Source organism: Crocodylus siamensis, chromosome 3 (assembly GCF_052110815.1).
Source record: "Crocodylus siamensis isolate JL-2025a chromosome 3, ASM5211081v1, whole genome shotgun sequence".
NCBI classification, from domain to species: domain Eukaryota; kingdom Metazoa; phylum Chordata; order Crocodylia; family Crocodylidae; genus Crocodylus; species Crocodylus siamensis.
The window spans coordinates 221,311,947-221,326,204 of NC_143397.1; the positions used below are offsets into that span (position 1 = coordinate 221,311,947).

General features: G+C 42.7%; 1 long non-coding RNA gene across 2 annotated transcripts in view; it reads left to right on the forward strand.

Annotated features, from left to right (window-relative positions):
* Positions 1-14,258, forward strand: part of LOC149869498 (uncharacterized) — a 103,782-nt gene that overhangs the window by 32,537 nt on the left and 56,987 nt on the right. For both annotated transcript variants that reach the window (XR_016441483.1, XR_016441484.1), the window contains one exon: positions 4,938-5,029. This is a non-coding gene — a long non-coding RNA (uncharacterized LOC149869498). The remainder of the gene's footprint in view (positions 1-4,937; positions 5,030-14,258) is intronic.

Here is a 14,258-nt window from a genome sequence, read left to right on the forward strand (position 1 = left end):
CAAGGGAGGTGGTGCTCTCCCCTACCCTGGGGGTCTTCAAGCGAAGGTTAGATGTGTATCTAGCTGGGGTATTGTAGGCCCAGCACTCTTTCCTGCTTATGCAGGGGGTCGGACTCGATGATCTATTGAGGTCCCTTCCGACCCTAGCATCTATGAATCTATGAATCTATGAACCAGTTGGAAACTGGACAGACATTTTCTCTGGACTGAGGAAATTCAGGCACATGACTTCAGTGGCTCAGGCTAGAAGCCGGGGGGGGGGTGCTAGAGCAGCCCTCCCTTCCCTTTAACAGAACTGAGCTGGGGAGGGGGCATGGCCAGGCTTAGGCAGGACTCTCTCATTAGGGTTGTCTGCCTGCATGGTCCCAGGCTTTTTCCTGCTGGCTCCTCAAGGGGTGGGAGTGTTGTCAGCCCCCAGCCCTGGGTTAGCACTCTGAGGCAAGGACGGGTGTGTAGTACATGCCTCTGTTGATGATACAGAGCTTTTCAATCTCCGTCCATGCTTTGTCATACTATCTGCAGCAAACTGACAGGCAAGCAAGCCAGCTGGGAGTTGATAAGAGTGTTTATCATCCAATTAGCAAAACAATGGCCTCTCTCCATTACTTCAAACTTCTTAAACAGCTTATCAGCTGATCTGTTGATTAACTGGAAAAGCCCTGTCCTGTCTGCCTGCCTGTCCCAATGAAACTGGAGAGACACATACAGACACCTGTCAGCATTAGCTCACATACCACATGCCTAGGGGCCCTGGGGCTGGGGTCCATACTGTGGGAGATGGGAGGGAGGAAGGGGGGGATTTCCTGCTTGAGCAGTGATGGGGTAGGGCATGAGGAAGCCAGCAGACCCTGCTGAGCCTACAAATCTCTGCTGGAGCTGCAAATCTCAGCCAGGGAGCAGAAGGGAGGGGCCAGCCCTGCTGAGCCCATACAGCATGCTGGGATGCTGGGGGACTCTGATTTAACTTGAACCAGCAAGGGGTCTGGGACAGACATTGCATAAACTGGTTTGACCCAAACCAGTTAAGTCTGATACTACATTCAACCAGGTTTATCTCAAACCAGTTTCAGCCATTTTCAAACTAGTTTATGTGCACTGAACATCTGTTCAGTTACAGGTTTAAACTAGTTTTTGATCACTTAAACCAGTTTATGTGTAATGTCTGTCCCTAGCTAGGAAGATAAGTTTGCTTATGGTTTCATTTCAGGGGCTGTGATAGCCACTAGGCATGGGGTGACTTTAGGGGAGATGGGAGTCTTCTGAAGACACCCAGAAGGAGGGTGTAGGTTGAATGCTTGGATTGAGGACCGTTTTGAAGGCTCAGCAGCCTGAGCCTGAGGGCAGGGCAAAATAAGACCTCAGTGTCTTGAACCTGAATGCTGGGGTAGAGCGGGTCTCTACAGAGACAGAGGTAGCCTGAGGGCAGCCTCCCAGATGTATAACAATATCAAAAGCTGTGGCAGGTGAGAACATTGGAGGGCACCCTGATAAACCACAGTATAAAATGGACCTTATATGGCCACCAGGGGGTGCCACAGGCACCCTCAGAGGTAGGCTCCTATTATATGTCATAAACCAGTGGTTTTCAACCTTTTTTGTACCAGGACCCATGCGTAAATATTGATGGCCATTCCCAATCCAGTGCCCCTCACTCCCGACCCACTGTCCCCCACCCCAGGGCCCCAGTCTCCCAGTGTGTGGGGCAGGGTGAGGTGTGTGTGAGACACTGGGGTCCCAAAGCAGCCCCTTGCAGGCTGGAACTCTGCCAGCCTGTGAGGAAAAAGCCAGTTCCCTATGTTTTTCTCCTTTAAAGGAGAATCCATTTTTAAAGTTTGTTTGCAACCCTTTCGTATATTCTTGCAACCCACTTTTGGGTTGTGACCCACAGGTTGAGAAATGCTGACATACACCCATTAAATGACCATCATAGTTTGATAGTGTTTCAATTTTCCCAACCCACAGTAGATTCCCTTGAGTATTCTACAGAGGAAAGTTGAGGCCGTATTACAGAAAAACATGTAAAACACATATTACAGAATTTTGGGAACAGTTTACAAGTGAAATACAATGTCTCATTTATTACACCGATAGATCAATAATTTCTGCTAATTAAGGCATGGCTCTTACATAGCAGCTAAAACATACTAACAAAGAGGCTGATGTTTAAAAAAATTGCAAGGAGGTCAGCACTGTAATATATCAATAAGTTTTTAAAATTGCGTGCCACTCAATTCACAAAAGTTATAGAGGAGTACCTCAAGTCCAGAAAGGATGAGAACCACTGATCTAGAGCATTGAATAAAGAATCAGGAAGTCCTGTGTTTCTAATCCTGGTTCATTCATTAACTATTTGTTGTTGTTATTATTGTTTACTGTTTGTCATAACCATTCATTTTGCAATAGCACCCAGAAGCCCCTGCTTACGTCACTTAGTTTCGCAAGGCTTCCCCTTTTCCTGTCTGACAAATAAAATGATAATACACTGAAGTCAGCAGTATTCTGAGAATGAATTGATGATGTTTGTGTAGCATGTTGAAGAGGCAAAGCAGTAAATTAGTGCTGAGAGTTGTTATTGTTTTTAAAACAACTGAATCATTATTTTTCAAAAGCAAACAGCTTGGCAAAGTGATAAAGGAATAAAGAAATGGGGAGCAGAAGGCTGAAGACAGTATGCTCATTTTCTTCACGCTAAATAGTAAACTCTTTAAGGAACACTTTATTCTTTCTTTCCCATTGTTCAATCAACCAACCTCTTACACTAAAGAGCAATCATTTCATATCTGTATTTACACTTCTCAAGCCATACTTTACACTCATGCTTTTCAGCACTTTACACATTTATTTAAGGCTCAACTTTGAGCACTTATTCCTCGTATTAGGAAAACATCGCACTCACACATCACAGACTATAACCGCAAAGCTGTTATAAATCATAGGATATCACTGACATCCTCCCCCCTTTCATCTTCACATACATGCAATGCTCTTTCCAAGGTTGTTGCTTTCACTTAGGCTGGTGTGGTACTTTCTTCTCAGATTGAAAATAAAAAGACTTTCATTTCTTTTCTCAGCAAATAGAATATTTATTTTCCTGATACCATACAACAGCATAGTTGTTAATGCATTCAGGTCAGCCCATACATATTTGTCAATCAAAGGTTTATACTGCAAAGATTCCTTTTGTACTGAAAGGCAAACAGCCATATCAAAACCATTAATCTAATTTTAATGCATTCAGGATATTACATTACATCTGGTGTTAAAGTATTTATTGTACAGTTCTTTGTCTAAATACTGACTTTGAGTTGAAGAATGGGAAGCACAATCCAAATTCTGCTACTTCTGTGGTTATAATAGTTGCCCAGAATTGGCTCTCAGACCAGTTTTTACTTTGAATCCTTGTGATTACACTGGTGTAAATTAGAAATAACTCCGCTGAAATTCAGAAGTAATTCATAAAAACTAAAAGGGCACGTGGAGGAGCAAAGGAAAGATGCAGTGGAGAATGGAAGGTGGATAGAGGAGGAGGTTTAGAGGAGAGATCTGTTTGGGAACGCTAGGCAGTGGGAGGAATGTAGGGGTTGGAGGATGTGACCATAAAGTTGTAGGTAGTTCCTTTTTTTCACTTTTTTTAAAGAAAAGAAACTTTGCATGTTGAACTCTGTTTGCAAATCTGTAGCAAGCTTGAACTTCATCCACAGGCTGGTACATGTCTGCTTATTAAGTCAATCCATTTGCTTTTTAATTGTGTATCTTACTTACCATCCATACAAAGGTTTGTGGCAATATCATCTGCCTCCTACATAATCTCATTTGAAGTTTTGATCTAACTGGTGAATTAAAACAGGAATATAACAATTCTACAGGGTTTTTTAAAAATTCTTGTTGGCTTTATTAGATAAAATAAATGTAATTTGAAGAGATGCAGACTCCCAGGAATTTAAAACACCTCCCCACAAAAGAAAAAACAATTTGGCTGGCAGTGTAGAGAAATTGAGCTGGCATGAATCAGCAGCTAATCACAGGGAGGGAAAAACAAACAAAATTCTGATAGGGCAGATAATCTTCTTTGCATTGTTTTATTGGAAAAACTTTAAAATTCCCTACTAGTTTTTAGTTACTTGATTTAAATTAATGCATGAAATTTAAAGAAAGCTGGTAGATTCTGAGAGGCAGGTTATAAGATTATTAGCAACATCCCTGAGGATAATCTGATTGTTTTCCTGCCTGCTTAATAAAGAAAGCCCAATCCTGATAGCACAAGTGAACACACCTTTGATCCTGTATCAACTAGAAAAATAGCTGGTGGTTGAAAAACTATTTTCAAACATGACCTATGTGCCTAATCTAAAACAGGCCAATGTGGTCTTTTTCAGGTACAAAACACTATACTCTGCTGTGCTGGCAGGATCACGCTCTATGTTGTATCATATTCACATAGTGTTGTGTAATGGTAAAGGTATTTAGTTGGAACAGCACAGCTTTATGATTGACTGATGATATGAAGAAGATCTAAGTGAAGATAACATTTTTCAAAGAAAGATATTGCTGGCACTTGGCTACCTGTTCTGTACAGGATTTATTCACACTTGTCAGCCAACCAAAATGAAGCCTTTAATACTGCCAATTTGTGGCCGCCTTTGGTGTAAAATATTCTGTTACTAAATCAGCAGTTTTCTTCAGTCTGTTTGTCTTAAACCTTTCTGTGAAACAGTATATAACTCCTTAGAGCCATTTACTGCCCTTGCTATGCATGCAATGAGAGTTCTGTGCAAAGATCAAGGGGAGATTAAGTGTAGTTACATCTAGGTGATAGTGATGTAGGGTTTACTTTAGGGTTGCTCATTTATTAGGATATATTTTGTGTTTTCTTACTGAAGGACAATTCAGATGTATTCGAGCCTGGACTCATTGTTCTCACTATTTAAATATTTCAGAGTAACTGCAGTGAGTTGCAGAAGTGTTTCTGCCTCCGTAATGAGTTAAAGATGCACAAAAACTACATGTATGGTACAGCAACACATTGACAGTAAGTTCGGACTTTCCTTCCTAAATATTTTTGCATGTATGAATTGGGCTTATATAATTTCTGCAATTGACTAATCTGAATAAAATACATATTGAAATAATATTTTTGTAAACAGTAATGTTTGATCTATCCAGATGAAGTGATATGAGGAGAAGATGTTAATTCCTTAGAATTGCCTGTGGTGAACTGCACCAATGCTAAATGTAGTGATCACTGGGTTCAAGAAATACAGGCATATAATGAATGAGAACTGCAAACTCATGGAGCAATAAGCAACTTCTACAGACCCTTTCTGGCTCTAACCGGCTCCTTAACTGAGGGGCCATCTCCCAATTCCCAATCTCTGTAGCCTAAGTAAGGAAGTGTCTCCAGACTGCAACCTCTCTAGCCACACTAAATACAGAAGAACTGTAACTGGCCCACGCTTATTCCATTTTTCCAATAATATTTCCAAAGATGGAAGTACAGTTATTTTGCCCTTTTGCAACAGCATTGCACTTGATATATTATTCCAATGAATAATTACATATGAGTTCATTTTCAATAGATTATTCATCATGAACCCCAAACACCTTTTCAGAGCGACTTCTTTCAGGAGACAGTTCAGTCTCCTAAGTATGGTCTATTGTCTTTTTTTTTGGCTTTCCATTTAACTGAATTAAAAAGCTTACATTTGCTCAAACTCAACTTACCAAATGATCCAAATTTCTCTAGATCAGTGGTCTCCAAACTTTTTTGATCGCACACCCCTATCAGTAAAAAACCTTTGAGCACGTACCCCCAATATATGTATATTTACATATTCATAAATATAAATAGAAGTTCTAATATTTTCTTCCTGCACCCCAATGGATCATCTTGCGCACCCCCTGTGGTGCACGCACCCCACTTCAGAGACCACTGCTCTAGATCACTGATTTGTCATGCCATTATCTATCACTCCCCCAATTTTGTATCATTTGCAAACTTAGCAGTAGTGATTTTATATTTTCTTCATAGGTCTTGACACAAATTGCACGTAGTCAGGAACTAATCTTTGTAGGACACCTTCTGCTTAATGGTACTTTCTTTACACTTGCATTTTGAGCCCTGTTTTCTTTTATCGGTTTAATGTGTGCTATGCTGATTTTGTTTTTGTATTATTCTAGTTTATTAATTAACATATAATGTACATTGTTGTCTGAAATGTTTTACACATAGACAAACATAGTTGGTTCTATTCAGTATTTGTACAGGAAACCTCCAAGGAAAACACAGATGTCACATGAAGTAATGCTGAGGGCTGAAAAGATGACACACACTTCCCTCTGAGAAAATGCTATAAAAATATTTCAATAGAGTATCCTGGCAGTGCTAGTTTTTGAAGAAACCTAAAACAGAGGGTTTTTTTTACTAAGGATGGGAAGGAATACATCAAAAATCAAAATCTTCAAAATTGTCTATATTTCCATAAAAAAGCCTTGTTTGGTGGTGGCTGTATCTCCTGTTAAGTACAAGCCTGTGAGCCTGGTGATCTTTTTTGGCTAAAAGTACTATATTTTAATTGAAATCAGTTAAATGATAAATAAAATAATTTTAGATATTTCTTTTTCTTGGGATCAGCAGTACTACCTTCAAACATAAAGATATAATTTAACATATTGCTTTGTTGTTTGAAGTGTTCAAAATATACTGGGGAAAAAACCTCTTGTTTCATATGCTGAGTAATTCAGTAACTATATTTTATGCAGAATGATCCAATGCCAATTTTGGTTTGTTGGTTATGCTTTTCTGTAGATGAAACTTCATGTATCGTTTCACTAATAGTCATGTTTTCTTATTCATCATCTCTATATGTTAATATTGCTGTCATTAATCTGCCTATATTAGATTATTATTAGATATTATAAAGCAATTTTTCTAAGTTTTATATGCTAGGTTTGATCAGTGATGATTACAAAAATAGTAAATGTGAGAGAGAAGAATTTTATTTCAAGCAATAAACCTACTGTAAAAATTAAACAATTATGATTCTCTCTAGGACCTCTCCATGGGTTAATTCAGATAAAAAATCTTCTGTGTAATATATACAGTAATATATACTGGAAGAGATTAAGACCTATTTTTAAAGTACTAAATTGCATCTAGACTAAATATAACCATGCAGGGCAGGTCTAGAAGAAAAAGATTATCCTTGTTGTCTTACTCCCTTGTAGATCCATGTAAGGCTTGTAAGTAGTATTCTTGTGCCTAATTGAACACCAGGTTTGAACTCCAGCAGATCCTCTCCCTAAATTAACTGAACTGGAAATGGGAAAAGAATGGGTAAAGCCATGGCTTAACTGGTGCAGACCAACTTAGAGAATTGGTACATCTGAGAAAGGCATATTCCTACTTCTGATCATGCAAGCAGACAGCTCCAGGAGAAATCATACCTCTGTTAGGCATTTTCTGTGCTGGTCAAGTCCCTTCTCAGGCACAGCTAGTTCATGAGGTTCTAAAGAGCTTAGAAAGACACAAGAGAAAAAGTTGCATGTATTAAAGTATCAGGAAGAGAATCAAATTCCATATAGGGAGTGTTCATACATAAAAAAGAAAGGCAAAGCAGTTCACTATTCAGGCTTTATTACTTCTTCCACATGTGCAGTCCTTTGGTATCAAGCACTTCCTTAAAATAGAGTTTTCTAAGGATTTGTCTATACTGCAGTTGAGAGATATGAAGGCAGCAACTGCACACCAGCTGGGATAATGACAGCAGTGAAGCCATGGTGGCGCAGACTTCTGTACAGGCCAATCACCTCAGTAAGTATTACAGTCTCCTGTGGGCTAGTAGCAGTCCGTTGTATTGTCACCCAAACTAGATGGGTGTAGCTACCTGTGCTGTCATCATACCTCTGACTGCAGTGTAGTCATGCCCCCAATTCTTAGACATACAGTATATACAGTATATTGTTCTACAAGTACTGTAGTGCTATAGTGCCCCCTATTGGAAAACTGTTTTCTTAACATCCTTTTGCCACATTTGAGATAGCAAAATTAAATACTGCAACTGGATTACATGCTTGACATTCTATTACACTCCCTTCTATTACAGTCATTATCATCACTTATAAATTAACACCCATGGAAAGACTAATTTTTGTATGGGCTTGAGGGAGTTTTCTTCCACACCTTAGTATGCTGTGAAGTGTTGCGTATGCCTTTGAGGCGCCTGAGGACTGTAAGTCTTCCTTGTAAGAACAGGAGACTGCCTTGCATTTGATTCTTTGGTGTCTTGAAGTGAAAGCTTACAACAACATCTACCTTATATGCGTTATTTGCTCATTGGACTGTGTTCCTTTCATGTCCTGCTGACAAGCCTCAATGAAATATGTATTTCATCATGCTCCACACCCATATTTATGTCTTCCTGTAGTGGGCCCTGATATGTTTGCATTCTCAGCAAGATAAATATGCCCATCCACTTTTATGTTAGATGAGCAAGAATGTATTTGTTCAACTTTCTTCCAAGTTCCTGATTTGTCCTGAGGAAATCATCTGATCCTTCATAGATGTGGGAGGTCTTTAGCATCTCAAAAGGGGTAAGATTTTACCTTGCATGCAACTCATCCTTTTTCTTCTGTTACTTCTTTCACCACTGCCGATATTATTGTTGCAACTAGAGGCACCCAGGCTACTATTAATGCTTTGCAAGCAAGGGTTTTTAATGTTTTATTACATTCAAGAATGTCTTGCAATGTATTGAATTTGTTCTTTGCAGATTCCTTTGGTAGAATCTGAGCAATTTTAACTTCTAGGTCAGCCTGCTGGGTCCCAGCTATGAGTTAGCTGCTTCCCTTACCCAGTAGCATTAGCCAATATCCATATTTGGCATCAAGTGCTGAAAATATTTTTGGTTTTGCCCACGTAGGTTATATTTCTTCAGGTGCAGATATTTGAGAGCATGTTCAGTGCTTTGCTTAAATCTTTGCATAGATCTATGAATATGCATACCTTGCTTAGCTTCTTAATGGCTACCACGTCGCTTATCCAGCCTGTAACTTTAGCAATGGTGCCTTTTCCCCACTTATTGCTCCCATTGTTTGTTCTTTTGATCCAATGGGTACCCTGTGAGACAGGTTCTGAACTATAATGGTATTATCTGCTTACAAGCTGTAATGTGCTTGAAAGATATTACAGTCTTGGCAATCTTTCAATCTTTTAAGCAGGTTTAATGCAGATACCACAGTGTATCATTTGCTGTAGCCATGGTTTTTGTTAAGCTTATGTGTGTATTTATAAATAATTTGTCCTCAATTTAGTGTTACTAGGCTCATCATCAGGGATCTGGGTTTTCCATCCACCATGGAAAAACACAGAAAAACATGGATTTTCTCCTTTAAAGGAGAAAAACAGGGGAAATGGCAGGTTTTCCCTGTAGGCTGGCAGAGTTTCAGCCTGCAAAGGCCTGGGGGAAGCAGGAGGAGGGCAATCAGGCAGGGGGTGCTACATGCATGTGCATACGTACGCATGCATGTGGCAGCTAGGCAGCATGGAGAGCAGCTCCTGCAGCTCTCCTCAGGTAAGTCTGGGAGGAGAGGGATTGAGGCCCCCATAGTGAGGGAGGGAGGGAGTTGGTCAGCACTGGGGCTGGGGGCGCTGCCCAACTAGGACAGTACATGGGGCCGAGGCTTGGGGCTGGGGTAGGAATTTGCAGCTGAAAGACCCTGGTGGGGAGCAGGATGGAGCCAAAGGCGGCTCATCTGGGAGGCGGGGGAGGGGGCTGGCTCCCTGCCACCGAGTGCACTCCTGGGGGGGCATGTTCCCCCCAGATTTGGGTGGGGGCAGATGAGGGCTGGCATCTGTGGCTTTGGGGCTCCTCACCCTGCTGCCCTTCCTCTGGGGGCCTCCACAGCCAGTGGGTGGGACCCAGCGCAGGAGGGTAGAGCAGGGTGGAGAGCCTTGGTACCGTCACTGGGAGCCCCATGCCCCTGCCTGCCCAGCAGCAATGGGTGTGGTGGCGCAGAGTTGTGCCCCCTGCTGCTGCCTGCTGAGCAAGAGGCGCCTTGCCATGGTGGTGCAGTGCCCCTGGCAGCTGTAGGTCCTGAATGAGGGGCACTGGCAGGGGCCAGGTGTTGGCCCTGAAGATTGTCCCTATTGTTTAAATAATTAGTTTTATGCCTGTAGTTATAATTGGTTTGAGGCATAAAGAAGTTTGTCTCTTACTTGTGCGCTGTACTGCATGGGAGGATCATTCTAGAAGGAGTGACCTTTTTTACCTCTCAATCCCATATAGAGGGACATGGGAAAAATCATAGTGTCTTGTCTGAACATTTTAGTAATGTATGCACAATATATTGATTATTTTGATAGGAATTTGTGTGCTGTGTGCATGATTTAGTGCAGTGTGAAGAGCTGAGAGGGCTGTGCACCCCAGGTATGTAAGAGTTGCTGTGGGGAAGAACAGCGCACTTGTTCTATGCTCTCCTCCAATCTGTTCCTCTCTGGATTGCTGTTGATGGTGCCAAAGCTGTTCATGGGTTTCCTCAGCTTTGCTCTGATATACTAGAATTGGTAATGTGTAGTATTGTATGTCTTTAGTTCCCCTCATGTTCCTTGTGTTAGTGTGTTATACATAATTATTGTATATAATTATTGTCTCATAATAAACCATTTAATTTGTTTCACTTTAATTTTGGGATCCTTGCATGATAATCCCTATAACCAGGCTGGGCCACCTAACTGAGTAATAGCTGAGTCAGCCTGGGCCACTCATTCCCCTTCCGCCCACTATAGTCTATTTAACTAAAGCCGCCTTTCAGTTCTTGTGTAATTTTCCCTGGCTTCACAGGGGGATGTGGGTGGGGAGTGGGGGGCACCAGCAGGGCAGGGGGGCTGGCTGTGGATGGGGAGTGAGAGGCAATGGCATGGGCAGGACACTGGCATATCAGAACTACTCAGCACCACAAAGCAGTAGTGGCGGGGAGGGGGACAGCTGCAGCTGGACCCATGTGTTGGTGAGCAAAGGGGGCAGGGGGAGCTCTGATTTTCCATGATAAAAAAACCCCAAATCAAATGCCAAAATATATAGGTATTTATAATTTATTTTCTTATAGTGACTGAGGCACTACTAGGCTTTCAAATTGCTTTAAAATTGTAAATAAATCAATAAAACTTTGTGTTCAATTGATACCTATATACTGTATATATAGGTATCAGGGGGACAGCTGCAGCTCTGTTATCCCCCAGGAATGGGGGATGCTGGATAACAAAATACAATGTTTAATTGAGGGGCTGTGGCAGCCACTTCTCCCACTCTGTCTCGGGCATCCCTAAACCCCCCTCCCACGGCATCACTGTCCCTTCTGCTGCATCGCCACCCCTCCTGCGGGCCCTGCAAGCCCCACAGGACAGGGAGGCGGGCCCCACACAGCCTGTTATGCTCCTGGCCCGTGGGGGCTTGGCAGCACAGGCTGCTTTGCCCCTGGCCATGGGGACTTGGAGAAACTGGAAGTGCCGTGGTAGAGATTTCCAGTTTCACTTTATCTTACAAGCTGGCATGCCAGTTAGTGGAGCATGCCAGCTTGTAAGATGCTGGATAGCGCAGCTTTTACTGTATAGTGGAATTTCATTTTAATCACAGAAAAACGTGGATTTGGAGGTTTTTAATCAAAGAATATGCAATTTTTAAATAGAGAAAACCAGGATCTCTGTCATTATGCATTAGATTGCTGTAGCTGAAAGCAGTGGCTCCAGTATTGTCTGTACTTCTTGAAATTTCAGCCTCTATGTTTTTCCTTGAAATTCTGCTTGTAATTTATATGGTTGTAGCGATAACCATTATACATACTTATTTGTCCTGCTTTATTATAATTTAATTTTCTTCTCTTGAATAATGCTGATAAAGTTTTCATAGCTAGGCCCCACTGTCTAGTTGGCATTAGTTTTCCTATAGTTTGCATACTGCTGCCTTGTCCTTGCATGTGGTGCCAGTATGGCTAAGTACAGACAGTCAAAAAGCCCAAGGCTGAATTAATTCAATCTTCACAGGTTAGACTAAGCTGTGTAGATTGACCTGATAAAGTAAACAGACATTCACTTTTGATTCTGGAAATGCAGCTACATTCCTGTAGTGGCTAAGGCCAGAAGCCGGGGGTTAGGTGCTAGAGCATGCCTCCTTGCTCAGCTGGAGCGGAAGACTTGGGCCAAGGATAGCTCACCTACCCTGCAAGGTGGAGCTTGCAGGGGAGGTGAAAAGCATCCTGGGATGCTGGGAGACTGTGAGATAACTTGAATCTGGAGGGACTCTGAGACAGAAGTTCAATAAACCAATTTAACCTAAATCAGTTAAGTCTGATGGTACATCCATCCAGGTATATCTTAAACCAGTTTTGGCCATTTTGAAAGCAGTTAATGTGCACTGAACTTCTGTTGTGTTACAGATTTGAACCAGTTTCTGATCACTTTGAACAGTTTATGTGTTATTTCTGTCTCTAGTCTATGAGTTTTACAGTCTTACAGTTTTACACCAGTCAGCGATGGGGGGGTGTCCCCCCATGGCCGATCTCACTGACTGGGTGGTAGCCACCCCACGGCCAATAGCGCTGACCTGGGGGGGTCCCCCATGGCAGGTTAGCGTGATTGGCTGCTGAAGGGACCCCCTCCCCCCATCAGTGAGTGGCTGTTTTCACTCACCAAAAAGCAGCCACACTGCTTCTGGAAGTCCTGTGGCCATTTCCGGGAGCAGCGCAGCTGCTTTTGCTGGCAGCCCCAGTCCCAGCTGTGTAGCTGATATAATAAGGTAAGCTAGTTCTTCAGGGTGGGTTCTAGGTTTGGCTGTCACCTGTTCCTGGTTTCTACCGAAATAGAAACACTCTAACATTAACAGTTTAAATACAAGGCTTGCAGCAATACCATATTTACTTGAAGCTAAAGTGACCCTGAATATAAAAAGACCCTCCCCAATAATTAGATTCTATATACAGAACATTTATAAACTTGTTATAACTTTCCACATATGAAATTGAATTATTGGAGGTTTGTCTTGAATTTGTCCTCATACTGCTACTGCAGGGAAAATAGTGGGGGGGAGGTCAGGTGACCCCTTTGCTCTCTGCACTCCCAACTTATTCCCCCAACCCACTTATACTGTCAGACCATGCTCAGGCTGAGCATGTGGAAGTGCGGGGCAAATTTGAAACACAAAGGACCAAAGAACACTGACTTTAAAATAAACATACCTGCAGTACTTTACATATAGGCAATTTGTTATGGGTACCTATGGGCTTAGTTTATCCAAAATTGATGCATTTTATCTTCTTTTGCAAACTGCAGTGAGTTGCAGCACAGATACTCCATAAACACACTTTTTGAGAAGCACTTTTATACTTATACATAGTTTAAACTGGGCGTGTCTACATGTGCTGTTAATGCAAAGCAATAAACTCTGGTGCAGTTCATGGTAGAATTTACTGCTCCCAGGCGCAGTATTTACATGTGCACCTGGGACCACAGCACATGGAGCCAGGGTGATGCAGCCCTGGCTGGTAGGGGACCTGGGAAGGGGTACATGGAGCTGGTGGCCCCCCTGCCTGACTGGTACATGGAGCTGGTGGCCCCCCACCTCTCCCCAGGGGACTTCTCCAGAGAGCTGCCTTGGGTCCAGCCCCCCCCCCGTCCCATGCTGGCTCTGTGCCTCAAGGGTACCTCTACTGAGAGTGCCCCAGGCACGCTGCAAGGAGCTGTTTGTGTAAACTGAGGGGTGCCCAATCCACTATGCCCTGCAGCTGCTGATCACTGTGGTGCCCCAAATTAACATGTGAACTTGGTGCGGAACTCTGAGCTTCCATGGTGCAGAAGGTAACCCTGTGTTACCATGCAACCTCTGCGGCCACCTGGAGAGCCTGCCTATGGCTGCGTTACCCATCACTGTCCCCCACAACCAAAGACAACATTACTGCCATCATCAATGCATTCCTCTGCATGTGAGAGGCCTATACCCATCTACCTTCAGGGGCATAAGCTACTCAATAAAGTTTTGCACTCTTTGTCACCTCTCTGTGTGCTTGAGAGGGAGGGGGAAACCAGGGACCACAGGGAGCATGGCCAGGCTGGGCTGGGGGCAGGGAGCAGGGCTGAGCTAGGGGCAGGGAGCCCCCAAGTATGGGGCTTACCAGGTGGGTGTGGCAGGTATGCTTGGCAACCTGAGTCAGTGAGGACATGTGGTTTCCAGTAGTGTCCTGGGTGCAGGGGTGCAACATCCAGCTGCTTA